Source organism: Ptychodera flava, chromosome 11, assembly GCF_041260155.1.
Source record: "Ptychodera flava strain L36383 chromosome 11, AS_Pfla_20210202, whole genome shotgun sequence".
Taxonomy (NCBI): Eukaryota; Metazoa; Hemichordata; class Enteropneusta; family Ptychoderidae; genus Ptychodera; species Ptychodera flava.
Window position 1 is genome coordinate 29,286,000 of NC_091938.1, and position 20,001 is coordinate 29,306,000.

The 20,001-nt window shown below is 38.6% G+C and overlaps 1 protein-coding gene across 1 annotated transcript in view; it reads left to right on the forward strand.

Moving 5' to 3' along the window:
- The first annotated feature begins 1,324 nt into the window (after positions 1–1,324).
- The window catches only part of LOC139144034 (adhesion G protein-coupled receptor B1-like), a 44,724-nt gene continuing 26,047 nt past the window's right edge, over positions 1,325–20,001 (forward strand). The window contains exons 1-2 of the mRNA XM_070714682.1: positions 1,325–1,427; positions 17,166–17,342. The gene's annotated coding sequence lies outside the window, so the exon portion shown is untranslated. The remainder of the gene's footprint in view (positions 1,428–17,165; positions 17,343–20,001) is intronic.

Below are 20,001 nucleotides of genomic sequence, written 5' to 3' on the forward strand. Positions count from 1 at the left end.
AGAGAATCATGGGTACTTTATTGTACTGTGCCCCCATGCCCGGCTGATTATATCATGAAGGACGCATAACCCAAATCAATCATATTATAAAGTGATAATGAATATCTGAATCGGATAGCTCTGTAAAAAAAATGCCTAATGACAATTACGTACATCTACTAATCAATAAAGTAATGATGGGCTCGAACAACTATAAAGTACCTCAGTCGCTTGCTTTCCGAAGCGTGTATCACGGTGTTTACTGCATCATGGCCGGCCAGCGTGTATCGCAAAAGAAGCGACTGAATGACATATCAAGTAATTCGCCTCGCATTACATAACACACAAGAAGCAGACGATGTGCAATTGATGAAAGACGGATAAAATTGGTATTTTTTTCGCGGCATTTGCTTGCCACAGAATTTTATCCATTCACGAGTATTATTCATCATTGTGTCGTTTTTCCCTTTGTCGGCACGCGTAGAATATACCATCATTCTATTACGCATGCCGTGCATCCATTAAACATGTCAATCATGGCATGGTGTTAACAACATAGCCATCGTCAAGTGTGATCATCTTTTGTTACGTTATTAGGGTGTACATGACAAAATTGCTCTCCGGGAGGTTCCTTGTGTTGATCAACTCGTTCTCACCTTTGGCTGTAATCTGGCAAACGGCCGTTTTTCACCGCCGTTTTGGGGATTACAGCCAAAGGTGAGAAAGAGTGAACGTACAATGTTTGTGCCGGCTTGGTTTGGCATGGACGTTATCACTTTTACATCGTTTTTAGTAGAAGGATTGTGGATTAGTATATGTTTGCTAATTAACTGCAGTGTATCTTATAATACACAGACCACTCAAATTCGTTGAAGGCGGATCTTCAGAGGATATAATTTTGTGGGCAATGTAATTTAATCTGCTTTCAGTACTATCTTTCCAAGTTGTTTATAAACTCATCAATAGGACTACTATATTATAGTTTCAGTGTGCCGGTATGAAAATGGCGCTGTATAAGTCAATCATTTGGCTCTATTCTGTGATGCACACGTTTCCGATCATAGTTCACCTTTCTCTGAGAAGATGTCCTCTCTATGGGTTATCATAGAACTCACAAACCGACTCTTAAAATTCCTCGATAATTGCAAAGCTTTTAAGATGTCCTCTGATTATTCTCAAGCTACCTACATGAATAGAATAATCGAAGAGGCAGTATGGCTCGCTTCACATCAATAACTTTGTTTGAAACAATTAATTTCGTTAATGTACGGGAATTGATTATTATTTTGGATACGATAGCTCACAGGAAACTGAATAAGAACCCTTGCATTTAGTTGATTGCACTACACTTACCGCGATGGTGGAAAAGCGGGGTCGATATCTCCGCTGCAAAAAGATTTTGTTATGGGTTCTCTGCCTGTGCGATATACAGGTTGTTCAGGTGGAAGGTAAGCAAAAGTAAACTTTCATGTTATTCTCTAATTTTTGCCTTCGTTTAGCCAAGGAAGGAAAGAACGAGTGTATTTATTAACTTATCACCTCACATCAAAGATGAGTGGTGAAACGGTCAATGCACAATGAGTATATTCCAAACTCAGTGTAAAATAAAGTAAGGGATATATTAATATTTGTGAATGATCTCTTTTATTTGGGCAAGATACATGTAATTATCTCAAAAACGCCCGCTTTATATTTTAGTTATCGCTCATTTACTTTTTACCACAGAGAAACATAGAGAGTGGCAACGGGTATTGTTTAAGGCGTGAAGCGGTTACGTTACCAATCCATGTTCGCCTCGCCTCAGGTCGCTCTCGCCTCTCTTTTTCGAAGAGTGCCGACCATGCATCCTTCGGAAATTTTCGGATCTTCGCCAATTGTTAAGCGAAAGTATGTTCGGCAAAGTTTGTGTTGTTGTTGTCGTGTGGTGCTGAGCGGAATTGACGTGCTGGCGAAATAGGGAGTGTTTTGAGCTTCAGGAAAGAGAGTTTACCGTTTTAAAAATTCCTCTCATATTTTTATGAATATATAATGAGTGTGTTTGAACCAAATTTGAAAGTCTTTTATCGATACTGTCTGGTTTTACTCAATGGTTTACGGTCAGTCATACCGTCTTTTACACGTACGTCAAGGAAGGACATGTTTATGAAACTGCTGGCGTGTTATGTTTTGATTGGCGTGATATAACTGACTCCAACCCCTTGAGTAAAACCAGACAGTATCGATAAAAGACATTCAAATTTCGTTCAAACACACTCATTATATAATCATAAAAATGTGAGAGGAATTTTTTAAAGTGGTAAACTCATCTCCCCGAAGCTCAAAACTTTCCCGTTTTCGCCAGCATGCCAATTTCGCTCAGCACCACACGACAACAACAAAACAATCTTTGCCGAAGATACTTACGCTGAAAAATAGTCAAAAATCTGGAAATTACAGAAGGGTGCATAGTCGGCACCTTCGGAAAAGAAAGGCGCGAGCTGCCTCAGGCGAGACGTATATGGAGGGCTTACGTAACCGCTTCACACCTTGAACAATACCCGATGCCAGTCTGTCTCTCTATTTGTCTGTGACCAAAGCTAGTAATCAATCACCAGCCGGAAAAAATGTCGCATCGTCGAAAATGATATATAACCTAAAAGCAAAAGTGCTGCCACACTTCTCAAGATTGACACAACAAGCAAGAAACTTTGGACCAGACACACTACAGAACTTGTACTTGGGAAAGTAAATCCCTATTTATATTTTGCATTTTGTATAACCATATCATTGGATAAACGTTGTTGATATCTACATATAAACCATATCAAAGTAGTTTGGTTGTTCTAAAAGACAGACGTGTTTTTGACGGAAAAGATTAATGCGATTTGGGCAAGAGTGAGAAATTAATCAATTTTACTTGAAATACTCTATCTCATCACTTCTATCAAATAGTGCAACTATTTCGCCTAATAGAAACTGCAATCCAAATATGTCAATATATGCCACAATGGCACTCATACATATCACATTTTCTAACATACTCCACACGTATTGAAATTATTGACGCAGTCTGCGTTAGAAGAAATATAAGATCTGAAAAACAGTTTCCTCAATTTACCGAAAAAGAATTGAGAAATCCCATGTTTCGCACACTTATATCACTGAAATATGATAAAAATCGCAAAATTAATAGCGTTTGTCAAAATTGACGGGAAAATCTGTAATACATTTATAGATTGAAATTGGCTTTCATTGCGCAAAAAATTGTGCCTCAAAATTGAAAGACACACTTTTGATCAAACTATCTGTAACGAAATTCAAAGCATTCCCTTCCTACGTGAAGAATTGAAATAAGTATCCACCGTACAGAGGTCGGTTCTACAGAAACAAAACACCGAATATTTACCGAAACTTGAATTGAAAATCGCCGCCTTCTATGTTAATACAATAAAAAATTCAATTTTCAATTTTCACAAAAGTAAATAGGTGAAAACGTCAGTTACTCAATGAGCTACAAAATGAGTCCCAACTGAGGCGCATTCCACCTTAACCCTTTCACAACCATGGTTTGTCCCAAATCCATTGTTTTCTATTGTAAAGTTGGACCTGTATACAGGGAACTGGGGGTGAAAGGGTTAAAATTTTTAACATACTGCTGTTTTGCTTATGAATGCAACCGATCTTTTATCAGCAATCAGTGGTGTTCTTAGGTTAACCAATTTGTTTTTGATATCAAAGATGCTTGTCACTATATTGCCAAATTGCCATTGTGTATTTTGCGGTCAAAAAAAGCATTGTTACTTCAGTTATAATGAGAGTATACTTCGAAAATTACAAAATTCTAACATGGAAGTCACGAATCATGCACGATATATTTGCAGCCAGTATTTTTTTGCTTGGCAAGTCAGAATAATTTTTGCAAGATGAATAGTGTTAAAAAGTTGTCTACGATGTGCAATATCAGTTTTCGTTCATTGCCACTGCGTCAGTTTTCGTTCATTGCCACAGCGTCTCGCTTTTAATCTTTCCGTTTTGCCTCTCGTGTTTTACTTTTATTATTGCGTGTTCTTCATTCGTCTCGTGTTTTGGCGTCCACATCACCACGGTCGTAGTCTGTTTTCGGGCTTCTACTACCACTTTTTCAAGTCGTGTCTCCGCGTTTGTTTTTTACCCGCGTGTTTTTCGTAACCTTGTCCTGCTTCAACTATGCCGTCTTTCGAACAACTCGAAACTTGGTCAGTCATCTGTGAAAACCTTTTTGTCCTCCTTGCACCCCGACGTTAGTTCTCACGGCTTCAGATTGGCCAAGTAAAGTTTTGCTAAAACCCGTTTCTGTAGTCACGTCTCCTTTCTCTCTACCTGCCATCGTAATAGTCGGGTCGTAAGGTAGGGTTTCCATGCACCCCATGGATGTATTTTTAAACCTACATTTTTGTAATCCTTAGGGTCTATATTTAATGAATTTTGATGTTCCCAAAATCAAATAGTGTCCCGTGGGGTTCATTTGCCGACATCTTGGCCGCCATCTTGGATTTCAACAATGGGGTAGGGGTCACGTATTTACCGCTCGACGGAAACAGAAACAATAAAATACTATGACGTTACTTTTTTAGAAAGCCAAGATCATGGCCTTTTCATTGATATATAACTTAATAGGGATAAATTAATATTCGAACGTCGATTAGACTTTATATCGGCCATTGGCCGTAAAACGTAAAATTTGCTAAATTTCAAACCCAATAATTAAGTTCCCGTTCCTCCAAACAACTTTTCATACGGTATTTAGATACTTTTTGGAATAACTCAGTGCAATAAACAAGAAAAACAACATTAAAAGTATGTGTCGTGAGATTTAGTGGGTGCCTGAGCTTGTTTTCTTATTACGCGGTATGCCATATATCCGTGTGTAACATAAGGGGTAGTGGTAATGTTTCCCTTACTGTTTCGAACCATGAAAGATGAAACCATAAAAATGTTATATTTTTTGAAAGTGCTGCATCAGACCTTTCTAAAAATATATAGATTTATGGGGAAAAGTTGCATATTTAAAGTTACAAAACTAAAACCTTTCGGTTTTTGTCGATTTTAAGTGATTTTTCAAGCTCGAAATTACAACATATTGGGTAGGGGTAATGTTTCCCTTTCTGCCTCGGACCATGAATTATGAAACCATAAAAATCGTATACTGTTTGAAAGCTCTGAGATAGGCCTTTCCAAACATGTATAGTTTCACTGGGAAAGTCCATATTTTAAAGTTACAAAGCTTATGCCTTTCAGTTTGTGTCAATTTTAAGTGATTTTTTAAGAACGAAATTACAACATATGGGGTAGGGGTAATGCTTCCATTTCTGCCTCAAACCATGAATTATGAAACCATATAAATCGTATACTGTTTGAAAGCTCTGAGATAGGCCTTTCCAAACATGTATAGTTTCACCGGGAAAAGTCCATATTTTAAAGTTACAAAGCTTATGCTTTTCAGTTTGTGTCAATTTTAAGTAATTTTTAGGAACGAAATTACAACATATGGGGTAGGGGTAATGTCAGTTTGTGTTAATTTTAAGTGAGTTTTTAAACAAAATTATAATATAAGGGATAGGGGTAATGTTTCCCGTTCTGCCTTGAAACATGAATTATGAAACCATATAAATGTTATACTGTTTGAAAGCTCTTAAATAGGCCTTTCTAAAAATGTATAGTTTTATTGGGAAAATTTGCATATTTGAAAGTTACAAAGCTTAAGCCTTTCAGTTTGTGTCAATTTGAAGTGATTTTTTGAACAATATGCACAAAACAGTCCGTTTGCCAGGTATCGAAATCATCCCCTCTAAGGCATTTTCTCTTAGCTAGTATTCTCAGCTGTCATAATCTTCTTATTTTCCATTTAACTGATGGTGTGTGAGAGTGTAACGACTTGTTTGTGAAGGGCTGTCACGCCCTCAGTAGTAAAATGGGAATGGGTTAAGGGTAACATATTTACCGCTCGTCGGAAACAAAAACAAAAAAGTACCATAAACAATACATTCTTCGAAAGCCCAGATATAAGCTTTTGACTTTTTTGATAATTATTCGACTTTAGACGGCGCCAATATTCCGTATGTACAAGGCGGTCAGTAGCCGAACCATTCACATAATGAACGTTGATATGGCCTGAAACTTCGGTAAATTCATTCAAGCAAACTCTTGTTTGATTAAGTTGGTAGTTTTCCTTTCTTTTTTATTTCCAGTATTTGCCATGGCATGACTGAAAAGAACCTGGAAAAGAAGGCTGTACGTATTTATATTAGCCTGAGCCTGAGCGTGATCTGAAAGCAAACAGATCCGCAGATAATGCGAACGATCGCAACCGTTACCAACAGACTCATTATGCAGAGCCATGCCCCAAAACTCCCGACCAAACTTGGCACTTATCATGATCCCAGTCCATTTCGAGCCGGGCTTTAAGGGAAGTGCGGGACCGGTGGCCTTTGAAAGACCTTTTGGTTTGGTTTTGTACCGTCGTATAGGAAGAAAACCCGACCTATCGTCGTTGCTGTGAATGTTTGTGTTGTTTTTAGCCTCTTTTTTGCCTATTTGAAGAATCGTCTGCGCAGCCTTCCATCCTGAGTTCTGTGTAGCAAGTGTCTTCGATCGCTCTCTTAAGTTTGTGATGTACAACTGTCTTGAGTCCCGGTGCTTTATTGGGTGTAGAGGTAAATAGTTACAGATCAGGGTGATAAATTGGTTGCCGCAGTGTCTTTCTAGGTGTTGCCACTTTTGAAGGTATTAAACACTTGGTATTTTGACCTGGTAAGTATTTTTAAGGTGTACCTGTAGGCTAGGTGGTACTGAATAGGGGCCACTTAGGTTTCAACACATTCGATGCTCTTGGCTTTCGCTTATACCCCGTTGTATGAGTAACTTGGATCAGAAATGAGAAAGTCTTAATGAATATCCATCTTTGCTAATATTAATTCTCGTTTGGCTTACAGATGGCCACCTCTACGTGTTTCGATGAAAATTTGACTTTCAATTGGACAAAACATTGAGTATGACTTTCTTCTGTGTGTTATTCAGGCCTATGAAAAATATGAAAATTGCATACATGTTGTTGTCAAATTTCTCAAATCTTAGATTGTAAGAGATAGGCTTGGGCTTCCCTGTAATAATACAAATTAGTTAAATGGGAATTTATCGGAGTAGATTACAGTCATCGAAGAGAATGGTTGACACTATAGAAAGACTTATCTCGGACTGCGGGGACCTAACTATAAAAGAACAACACAGAATACTTGCCGGATGTATTGACTGTTAATGTATAGTACAGGCAGTACTGTACAACATGGAATGTAAAACATACAATCAAAAAAAGTGGCAAATTTTCTCAACTTTTAACGAAGTTTATATTCCATCATTACTATCAGGATTAGGATTTTCCCAATCTATAATTAAGCTATTACTCGATTACACCTTGATTCAGCATGACTAATATTTTGCATTTGCCCCGCAACCAGCCATGCCCGTCCCTGGGATCGCGAACAATGCCTTTAACGAAGCTTTTGAACGATTTTGGTGAATTCTGTGAGAATGTCCTCTCTGTGGAGTATAATGTGTGAAGCCGTTGTCTAGCTCGCTTGACTCTGATGATTATGTTGACTTATTTTTTCTCAGCTGCTGGTGGCTGATCTAGCTCGAACGTTAGATCAATCTAGTCTCTCTGATTCGATCATGCTGGTGGGAATGGCATCTTCAAGCATTGACCCTAAAACGTCCGTTTGTAGGGTCTTTGCTTCAAAGACGTCAGGGTTTAACATTGGTTAAATGTCATCCATGATAAGAAACTAATGATAGATTCACTCACAAGGCTTTTAAACATTGAGGTGTCAATGGGAATATAAACCTTTTTAGTCATTTTCTGAGGTTTGTCTCGCCTTTTTATTGCTTGGTGTAGAGAGTGTTTGTTCGCCTTCTGTTTACTATTTAGTTGCGTAATTGAATGTGTTCTGTGATATTTGGCTTTTCGGGTTTTAGTTCCAGAATTATTTGCTATTGAATTTTAGTACCCAGTCGAAAATGTAATCCTCATTGGGAGTATTAGTGTTCTGCGTTGTTGGTTATGATCTCTTGTTTTCTGGTAAGGAAGGTAAAGTGTTGTCGATCCATCTTATCTTAGTATGGAGAAGCTGTATTGTGGATTAATGGTGATTGGTTTTGAGCGATAAAAGATTCTCTCGTGTTCTCGTGTGGTATTAAAACAAAGACTATTAATAGTGAGCTCTGATTTGCCCAGACGGTCACGTGACTGTGCGTATATTTACGATATACTGTAAAGTTGGCCATTCCTATCTCCAAAGTGGGTTTCTTTCAAATTGTTTTTATTTTTATCACAAGTTTCAATATACTGATATAATATAGCGATAAACAACCCCTATAAGTTGGGTACACCACTCGAGCTCGGTTTTGACCATTTCACTCCTTATACACACGACTGCAGTTCGTGCGTATACGTTGTTTACCAGTCGAAACCGTGTGGTATCCTTTCAAAGTGGTGCTTTATTGCTTATACATCTCTCGCGATACAATTAAAGAAAATGGATTGATTGTTGCTGCTGCCATATCAACTTAGCATGACGACTATGACAACCAATTTAGTGTTTGTGGGTTTGGAATATATAATTTTGGACATATTATAGCTGTTAACTTTCTTTCCCTAATTTGAGTTATTGAAATGAGTCAAACGTCTTTTATGAACCACCATTTTAACTTTTTAGTGCTATTTAATGCCTATAGAGTATTTTTCTATGTTCCTTTTAACGAGTAAATGTCAGTAAAGTAACACAAACTTTTGAGTTGTATTCAAAAGCATTGTCACTGCATAATTTTTGAGTTTACCCCATCAAGCCATCTTGTTGGAAAAACAACTGCGTTAGTGTTTCAGAGATATGATATTTATGTGGTTTCCTTATTCGCTGCGTTTGGTAGGAGAGGAAACATTACCCATACCCCTATCCCTTAAATGTATATTATAAGGGATGTACGGCATACCATATATTAGGAAAACAATCGACGCACCCCATAAGTCTCAGGAAGATACACTCTTTTAATGATTTTTACTTGTCTATTGCATTAAGTTCTTTCAAATGATATATAAATACCTTGTAAAAATTGTTTGGAGGAACATGAACTTAATTATTGGCTTTGAAATTAAGCAAATTTTACAATTTACATTTCATGTCCGATATAAAATCTAATCGATGTTTGAATATCGATTTATTCCCATTCAGTTGTATACCAATGGTAAGGGTATTTTCTAGGCTTTGTAAGAATGTATTGTTTATGGTACTTTTTTGTTTTTGTTTCCGACGAGCGGTAAATATGTTACCCCTAACCCATTCCTATTTTACTACTGAGGGCGTGACAGCCCTTAACAAACAAGTCGTTACACTCTCACACACCATCAGTTAAAAGAAAAATAAGCAGATTATGACAGCTGAGAATACTAGCTAAGAGAAAATCATAGTGGGTAAAATGCCTTAGAGGGGATGATTTCGATACCTGGCCAACGGACTAATTGTTTTGTGCATATTGTTCAAAAAATCACTTCAAATTGACACAAACTGAAAGGCTTAAGCTTTGTAACTTTCAAATATGCAACTTTTCCCAATAGAACTATACATTTTTGGAAAGGCCTATTTCAGAGCTTTCAAACAGTATAACATTTATATGGTTTCATAATTCATGTTTCAAAGCAGAACGGGAAATATTACCCGATCCCTTATATTATAATTTTGTTTAAAAACTCACTTAAAATTGACACAAAGTGAAAGGCATATATGGACTTTTCCCAGTTAAACTATACATGTTTGGAAAGGCCTATTTCAGAGCTTTTAAACAGTATATAAATTTATATGGTTTCATAATTCATGGTCCGAGGCAGAAAGGGAAACATTACCCCTACCCCATATGTTGTAATTTCGTTCTTAAAAAATCACTTAAAATCGACAAAAACCGAAAGGTTTAAGCTTTGTAACTTTTAAATATGCAACTCTTCCCCATAAATCTATATATTTTTAGAAAGGTCTGATGCAGCACTTTCAAAAAATGTAACATTGTTATGGTTTCATCTTTCATGGCTCGAAACAGGAAGGGAAACATTACCCCTACCCCTTATGTTACACACGGATATATGGCATACCGCGTGATAAGAAAACAAGCTCATGCACCCACTAAATCTCAAGACACATACTTTTAATGTTGTTTTTCTTGTTTATTGCACTGAGTTCTTCCTAAAAATATATAAATACCTTATGAAAAAATATTTGGAGGAACGGAACTTAATTATTGTGTGTGAAATTTAGCAAATTTTACGATTTACGGCCAATGGCCGATATAAAATCTAATCGACGTTCGAATATTAATTTATCCCTGATAAGTTATATATCAATGAAAAGGCCATGATCTTGGCTTTCTAAAAGTGTAACGTTTATAGTATTTTATTGTTTCTGTTTCCATCGAGCTGTAAATACGTGACCTCTACCCCATTGTTGAAATCCAAGATGGCGGCCAAGATGGCGCCAAATGAACCCCATGGGACACTATTTGATTTTGGGAACATCAAATTTCATTAAATATAGACCCTAAGGATTACCAAAATGTAGATTAAAAAAATACATCCATGGGGTGCATGAAACCCTACCTTCCGACTAGACTATAACCATTACTTGCTTACTGGTTTCAACATCCACGTGCATCCGTCCATTTTTACACCAGGTGATTCTCAATATCGACAACGTATCCAATTCCTGTCAAAAAAATTTCTTGGCAGTATTTTAGAGTTACTCTTAATCACATTGCGTCAACGGGTTTCTTTTTCTACAACTTCCATTTGTCAAACGAAACGCACTCTTTCCTCCCTTGTAGCACCCACCACTTACAGGAATACCATCCAATACATACGTAAGGAAAATGATTCCCTTGACAAGTTTTTAACATGTCAATGCAAAACTTGGTTGACAAATTTTCCACTGCTACTCGGCAAAACACTACGCCAAATTCATCGCAAATCACACCTGTTGTTACCATTCCACCCGACCTGCCCCTTTCTGATCCTGAACGTTCTTTTCTGTCTAAAGGGTTGAAATTCATTCCTCTCAGAACACAACCGATTTATCTTGCAATGATAATATAGTTATAAAGCCTGCTGATAAAGGAGGTGCTGTGGTAGTATGGCGCAAAGATTTATACATTGCTGAGGCTCAAAGGCAGCTTTCTGACGCTTCTTTCTATAAACCTCTCGACACTGACATCACCAATAAACACAACAATATCGTCAAACGTACTATCAGTGACCTAGTTCACGATAACCGTCTGCCCGACGATGCAAAATCCTTGAGCATCTCGTATCCCCGCACATCTCGCCATTACATATTACCCAAAATTCACAAAACTGATAATCCTGGCCGCCCCATTGTCTCTGCATGTTCCTGCCCTACTGAACTCATCTCTACATTTCTCGATAGCATTTTCGCCGGTATCGTGAACACACTTCCCACTTTTGTTAAAGACATATCTTATGCCATCAAGATCTTCAACGACTTTAAGTTTACAGGTACCTATAGATACATATTTTACACTTGACGTTAAGGCTCTTTATACTTCCATTCCTCATAAGGATGGCCTCCAGGCACTCGCATATTTTCTTGACCGACGCGAAGTCATGGATCCAACTACACACGTTTAAATTCGCTTAGCTGAATTAGTGCTGACTTTAAATTGCTTCACCTTTAATAGGGAATTTTACACACAAGTTCGTCGTGCTGCCATGAGTATACGTATTGGACCTTCTTACGTTTGTTTATTTGTTGGTTATATCGAACAACATATAATACACACATATACTGGTCACATTACCGAGCTCTTTAAACGATATGCTTTGGTGCAGCATCTTGTTCACGCACTGAATTAGACAATTTTATTGATTTCGTTTCACATTTTCACCCTGCACTGGAATTTACTTCCACCGTTTTAGACATATCGGTCGCATTTCTTGACATATCAGTATCTATCAATGGGGACTGGCTGTCTACCTCCATACATTATAAATCCACAGACTTCCATGCGTACGTTCTATTCAGCTCATCTCACCCTCGTCGGTGCAAGGAATCCATTCCATTTTCACAGTTCCTACGCGCTCGGCGCATTTGCTCTGACCAAAAAGACTTTAAGCAGCAGTTAGACACTATAAGCACTTGGTTCTCGGCTCGGGGTTATCCCCGCTCTATAGTGGACAAAGCCAAACAGCGCGTCGAACCACTAACACAGGAGGATGCGTTAATGTCAACCACCCATTGTCAATGTGATCGCATTCCTCTTGTGTTAACATACCATCCTTTTAACCATAGAATTCGCAAAATCATCTTTGAGTGTTCAATTTTAACTAACTCCCAAAACACACAGCATATTTTCACAGCACCCCCCATCATGGCATTTCGACGTGACTCCAACATCAAAGACCGTCTCGTACATTCAAGTTTACCGAATTGCGATTGCGCAACTGGAACATCATTATGTGGCCTTCGAGTTTGAAACACCTGCCCGCATACTTTTACTACCAATTCCATTCAGGGCCCGCGTGGTAGAGTCAAGGTTTCCGGCGTGTTTACATGCACGTCGGCTAATATCATTTACTGTATCAAATGTAGACGCTGCAGCATGTTACATATTGGCGAAACTGAACATCTTCGCACCGTGACCGACAAAAAACTTGCATACCCGGTGGCGAAACATTTCTGTACACCACCCCACCGCGGTCGGTCTGACATGGCAGTGTCTGCTATCATCTCTACCACCGACTCTACCCGCCTTAAACCACGATCGTGACGTCACACCATTCAAAACGCCAGTAATTATCCAGAAGAAACCTCTCTGTTGTTTTCATAAATTTCCGGAGGTATTTCCAGAAACACCTCCGGGTGTTTCTGGAAATACCTCAGGGAGTTTATGGACACCTGGTTTGGGATAAAATTAACATAAAACCATGATTGTCCTGAAAATATACGACATAACAAAGGATACTCTGAAAATTGATTTTATTCTAATTCCGTGCTTTTAGTTTATTGGTGACAAATGTTTATTTTGACAGATTAATTGTGATATTTATGGAAGATGATTCTTTGACAACGCAGCAGTCAGATAGCGTTTTCTCTCCAGATAATTCTTTTTCTTCAGTGCTCCGCTCATCACATGCTGCAAGGCGTACTGTCGCTTCCCGTGATACAAGGCATGTTCTCTTTGGTGGTGGTTGTTGTTCAGTCGCGGTCCCTGCAATCGCATTCCAAGAATATTCCTTCAGTAACGTGAAGGATAGCACGGCACAGTAAGAGATTCTTTGTCCGTCAATCACTCAGAAGTTACTTAACTTGCATACATTTGATCGCCTTCGTTCATTTTCACATTTAATTTTCTTCTAGTTATGTCTCATATGAAATATAAGAACATTTCCGAAGACACGATGTTAATCCTTTGGGTGCTGTAATTTTTCCCGCTAAAATGTTAATACAACTTTTATCAATTATTGTTTATTATTCTGAAATCTTGTAGGTAATTTTTGACCGAATGGACGTCAAATTTTATTGGTTACACTTTTAAAATCAAACTTTGGGCAACAATCTGAAAAAAATGACTGGGTTACATTTTATAAGGGCGACAAAAATTGAAATGCGCTAAAGCTTAAAGTTGTTTACAGCACTTCAGACCTTGTAGAATTCTACTGATGTCGTGTTGCTGGTTGTCTGATGTTCGTTTATAGTTTCTAACCGCCTCGCTTCTGTGACCAGTTTTTTCACAAATCAGTTGTTCGTCAACACTGGCATCATACAGTCGTGTGGCTGCTGTGGCGACCAAGGAGTTGTTTGCGTGATATCCTTCAAGTCCAGCTTTCTTGCAAAGACGGGCGACAGTAGAATTCAGAGCATTGTGATTGGTATACCAACAGGTTGCAGTTGAATTCGTAGAAGGATACAGATAGTAAGCATTGGCAGGCCGATTTGGAGGGCTAAAACAAAGTGTAGATAACTTACTGTAAAGAAACCATTGATAGTATAGATTTGAGGTAAGGACTGTATTTATGCTTGAATCTTTATCGGTAATCAAACATGTGTATCGAGGAAAACAGTTCTCACTAGTACCGCTGGCACGGCAGTTATTGTGAAACATACACAAAATTTTATAGTTAAAATACTCATCACAGTGCATTATACCGCTGGTACAGGCAAACTATACATCTGTCCGACATGTTGATGTTTTCGTAACCTCTGGTCACTTTGGGCTGAAGTTTTCCACTCTTCAAACCACCTTTTGATTAACTCACGCCCTCACGATACTCAAGATACTTAACACCGAGACCATCGACTTTTAATTGGATCTGTGAATTGACGTGGCGCAGGTTTCGATGTTCTTTTCCACCGCGAAGAGCGAAATGCAAGCCTAATAGGTATATTTGAGTGTCCAGTAGTGTTTGAGGGTTATGATCTCCCAGAAGCTTCTTTTGCCATAATATATATTTTCTTCGCTAACGCTAATTACCTGAGCCTGCCTTCTGTGCACCCCAGCCCTCTCTTTGCACGTTGTTTCATTACACAATCTAAACTTCTTTGCAAATCTTTAAAAATCGGGTCATTCATGAACCTGACGTCTCTAACTGTTTCACAGACGTGTTTCTGAATGGACATCGCAATCTCGCACAAATTATTTCCCGGAAAGTCCGAGCATCGCGTTTTTTCACTTCTTGCACAAATCGTGCCAAGCAGAAATTCAATTCATCATAAGTCATTTCATTAATTGATGGTTCTACAAGACTCAGATGGGCACAGCCTTGCCATCCCCTATTCTCCTATTCATTTCTTTACGCCAAGTCTCAAACAACTGCACTGACCATTGTAATGTTTTCATTGTGTTTTTTGGAATATTTTCCCGATAAATTTTTTCCAAATCACTATAGGTAGGCAACGTACCAACGCGTAAACCTTTATCGCCGGCAACCTTACTAGAACCCGGTTTATGTTCTGTTCCTGGTGCCTTTCTATCATTCGGATATGGAAATTCTTTGTAATCACTACCGTGCGTGGTAGCTTTTTTCTCAACAGACTGCAAATTATCAAATTCCTCAAGAAAGCTCCCGGGAGATAATCCCATATTATCACCAGACTCACTACTGGGCTGCACTTCTCAGAACGTGTTTTGCGACAGAAAAATATCCTCGTCTTGGTCAGACATATTACCTGCCCACTCAATTCTCGGCAACTAATCTGACTCGTAAATTGCGTGGCATGATTTCAAAATCACACACGTGGCGAACATTTGTCGTGAATAAATAAATGAATTAACATCTGCACAACGACACAGTGTGAGTACAAGTGACCTATTACTTAATTGTCATAGTAGGAATGCGAACACCTGTTGTAAGAAACAGCAGGGAGTTCTAGAATTACCTGCTGCATATAATGAAGATTAGATCATTTCACTGACAGGGGTGGTCATACAACTTTTGCTGTCAGAATGAACAATATTAATTGTTTTATCGAAATATCTTGCGTCACTTTGTTAAAACAGTAATTTAATATTGTTGTCTTATGGCAAATAAGGCTTTCCATTCAGTGAGAGCTCGTTTGGGATCGTGGTTTAAGTAAGAGAACAACCTCCCCCTCGGTGGTTTTCTATTACATAAACTCGAACAGGCCACCATTTTTAAACTTGGTACTCTCGCATCAGCTGGAATGAACACATATTTTAATGCATTCGACCATTCTCTCATTTGATTGGCTGCTTTTATCTTTTGTGTTTCCACGTTTTTCTGGCGAGTTTTAGTACTGACGAAGGGTCGAACCCGAAACGTCTGCGTTTTTTATTCTCTGCGCTTTGTAAGTGTTTTATTTCCCTATGGTCGGTCAGTATTTTACTGTATTTGTTTTAACTTGTTGCAGTTTTTATCCTCTGTTTTTTAACCAGTACTTTATCTCTTGCTGGTCGACCTAATATTTTACTGTATTATTTTTCGCTTGCTGCAGTTTTAGCCCTCTTTTGAGCCCTCTTTTGAGGTCGTTTGTAATTTTTATCAGTTTGCCAAATGTGTTAGTGGCTTTGATGTTCCGTGTTCAGACAGACATACCCAAGGAAACCGAAAATCGGAATATGGGAGACGTATAGTACACACTTGGAATAATACAATAACCTACTTTACCGAGTTCGTAAGGAACGAAACTGCAATCGGTTCGACTACAAGGAAGATGCACCAGTTTGGAGACATGGCCATGAAATAGAGTATTTTGAGTTTGATAAAGGAAACAAGTTCGGTATTTTATGGTTAAGCTTTGATTACAATACCAACTTTTCGACAACATGACGTCTTCGTTAGGGTCTAGAACATGGACATGATAAACCACAATATGGTGAACTGAACGATTTTTGGATAAAAGGGTAAAACTGAAGATGAACACTATGCTCTTCTATCGAAATATTTAAACAGAATGGAACAATACATAAAATAATGGTAAAATTTAAAATAGGCTTGGTATATGTTACTTAATATAGGATAATATGAAATTATAAAATAAACTCGGGTATAGAGAAAGCACAATATTGGGGAAATTAATTTATCAAAATTGAAAGCTGTCGAAACTGATCGTTCTATAATGCTGAACGAATGATAAAACTATTCTGTTTGTTTTATGATAGTATCTTTTTCGAAAATATCTTGAAAAGTATACTGAAAAGAATGTATATGGATGTTTTATGTCTGACTCTGAGATTACACCGGGCAAAGATAGCCAAAACATTCTTTCATTCTCCGACTGTAGGGTACCTCTGTACTTATTGAAACTAAATAGCAGCATTTACCATTCTTGCTTTTGTTCGACCATTAAATCGTTGAAGTTGATGGTGAAAAATGCAGAGATAATCTGCAAAGCAAAATTATGTAAGCCTCTCTGGCTTATAAAAAGTATTCAAATGAAAGTCGTAAATAGTGTTCAATCCATAATACATATGCATACCATGGGCAATGTACGTGCTAAAAAGTACACTTACCTTGACAAAAAGACAAATATAAAACAGAAAATCAAGGCAGGAGAAAACTTGCCCTCCTGTCGTTTGGCACTCATGTCACCTGCCCTCGGGTTCCCTTGTTGTTGCTATACTATTATATTCATAGTATTGTTTTTTAATATTCGAAGGCTGTCAGGAATTTGGAAATAGGTGGAGAGACGATTTCCGATGTGGAACCGACTACCCTCTCGAGGATGGAAACCCCGCAGAATGCAAACCGACTTTCTTGCCTTGCTGTTCACCATTATATTGGTGTGGTATTACGAGTGAACACTGCTTGCGTGATGGCTGCGTTAATTACACAAGTAAGTATGACGTGTGCGCAAGCTGGCGCGTAGGCATACGTAGTGCTAGGATATTACGTGTGTAGGATGCACAAAATGTAGTACTATTGAGATGCGTTAAGTTAGTCTATGAATACAGCAGTGTCTGATTCTGCGCACATAATATCTCAGCAATTTAAAGAAGCCACTGAAGTTGTATTCGAGCCATCACATTTCCCGTTTTCAGTCCCATAATAATTACAGAAAAGAGCTATTTGCATGCTGTTACCTCACACGGCATTCTAGTACGTAACAAGCAACATATCAAAGCAAAAACCATACCAAGAAAAATAATTTTAATTGACGTTTCAGAATGATCTTCTTCTGTCGTTACATGATTTTTGTATTTTAGGGGTGGGGTAATTTTTCATTGAACTTAAATTCGCTTTAATTCTTATAATTTGCGAAATATGGTACATATCTGTGACATCGAAAGTGAACAACGTGTATATATGTGACAATAGAAAGGAAAAACATGAGAAAACAAGCTAACATGGCTTGCATACATAGACGGGTGGATCCATAGAAAAATACATACATACATACTGTGACGTAGCCAGACATATGCTTAGAATTTAACCTTTGAATTTGACTGTAATGACCGACAGTAACCCTGCACGTTATCGCCCGTGTACGTTTTCGTGACCTTTTATTGTTTCAACTCCTGAAGTTATCATCAATGCCTGGACGACCTTTACCCCTGTTTGACATTGTAATTAACCAAGAGCGATTTGACTTTGCCGATCGTTCTTAGTTAATTATAGACGCATGACTTTGCAGATCCGGAGACCCGATTGTTCTCTACTACCTCCATGGTTAATTATAGACCCATGACTTTGCAGTTTCTGAAACTCAATATAAACTATTCATCTCAGTGTGTTAGGGGAGAACATCAGACACCATCTTAGGAGAAGTTTGGGGACACGGTCCCTCCGTAGATGGACCGTGTCTACGGGCACTTTACCGACGACGCCCCGAGACGACGTTCAACCGTGACCCTGACGACTAGTGTAGGTCATGGAAGCTTACCGTGTAACTAGTGTTACTCAGCTGAATAAAGTACTACGACTTAGAGAATTCCTGTGTATCGTTGCCGTCTTTTATACGTCTACTGCTTGAGTCGATCCAGTGGTTTGGATCGACTCAAGCCAGCGCCCACCGCTGCCACCAAATATGTCATGTAGCGTGGTTGTGATATAGCTATCGTCGGGGGGGGGGGGGGAAGTGCACTCTGTGGCAGAGAGTCGTCAGGTAGTAGACGTATAAAAGACGGCAACGATTCACAGGAATTCTCTAAGTCGTAGTACTTTATTCAGCTGAGTAACACTAGTTACACGGTAAGCTTCTATGACCCACACTAGTCGTCAGGGTCACAGTTGAACGTCGTCTCGGGGCGTCGTCGGTAAAGTGCCCGTAGACACGGTCCAACCACGGAGGGACCGTGTCCCCAAAGTTCTCCTAAGATGGTGTTTGATGTTCTCCCCTAACACACTGAGATGAATAGTATTTATTGAGTTTCAGAAACTGCAAAGTCATGGGTCTATAATTAACCATGGAGGTAGTAGAGAACAATCGGGTCTCCGGATCTGCAAAGCCATGCGTCTATCATTAACTAAGAACGATCGGCAAAGTCAAATCGCTCTTGGTTAAGTACAATGTCAAACAGGGGTAAAGGTCGTCCAGGCATTGATGATAACTTCAGGAGTTGAAACAATAAAAGGTCACGAAAACGAACACGGGAGATAACGTGCAGGGTTACTGTCGGTCATTACAGTCAAATTCAAAGGTTAAATTCTAAGCATATGTCTGGCTACGTCACAATACATACATACATACATACATACATACATACATACATACATACATACATACATACATACATACATACATACATACATACATACATACATACATACATACATACATACATACATACATACATACATACATACATACATACATACATACATACATACATACATACATACATTTGCAGACAGACAGACACTGTCAGACAGACAGACAGACAAACAGACAGACAGACAGACAGACAGAATCAAGGTTTGGGTACAGTAAACGTGACTTAATAAATAAGAACATACACATAGGTTCTGAGGGTATGAAGACGGGGTATTTCACTCGTTTATTAGAGAGGTTAAGATTGCATCCGTAGCGAGAACATAACGTAGAGTGGCTACAAGTTCCGTACGCGTAACGTTCTGCACAGATTTGGATTAAGACTTGACTGGCCCCATCGCTTTGCTTTCCACGGCAGCAGTAACTGGGTAGCCGAGCAAGATTCACATATCCGTGTTCACCTAACGATCTACGTAACAGCCTATCACTAATGCGACAGTCTTCTGAAGTTTATACGTTCAATTCGCTTAGTTTTGATTTTTATATGCCCATAGACTTGACGCAAGTCTAGACTCATACAGTCGCATTGTCTAAGGGATTTTGCTCTGATATCAGGTTAATAAAACACAGAGATAAAAACTTGAAAATACTGAAATTTTGTTTTGCGTTTGGAAAACCGTGTAATGTCACGGAGGTAAAACAAATTACAATGTTTATTTCAGTGTAGACAGTGTTATCGGCAGTGCAGTGTATGCGACGTCTGCCGCGCGTGTGCCGTCGTCTG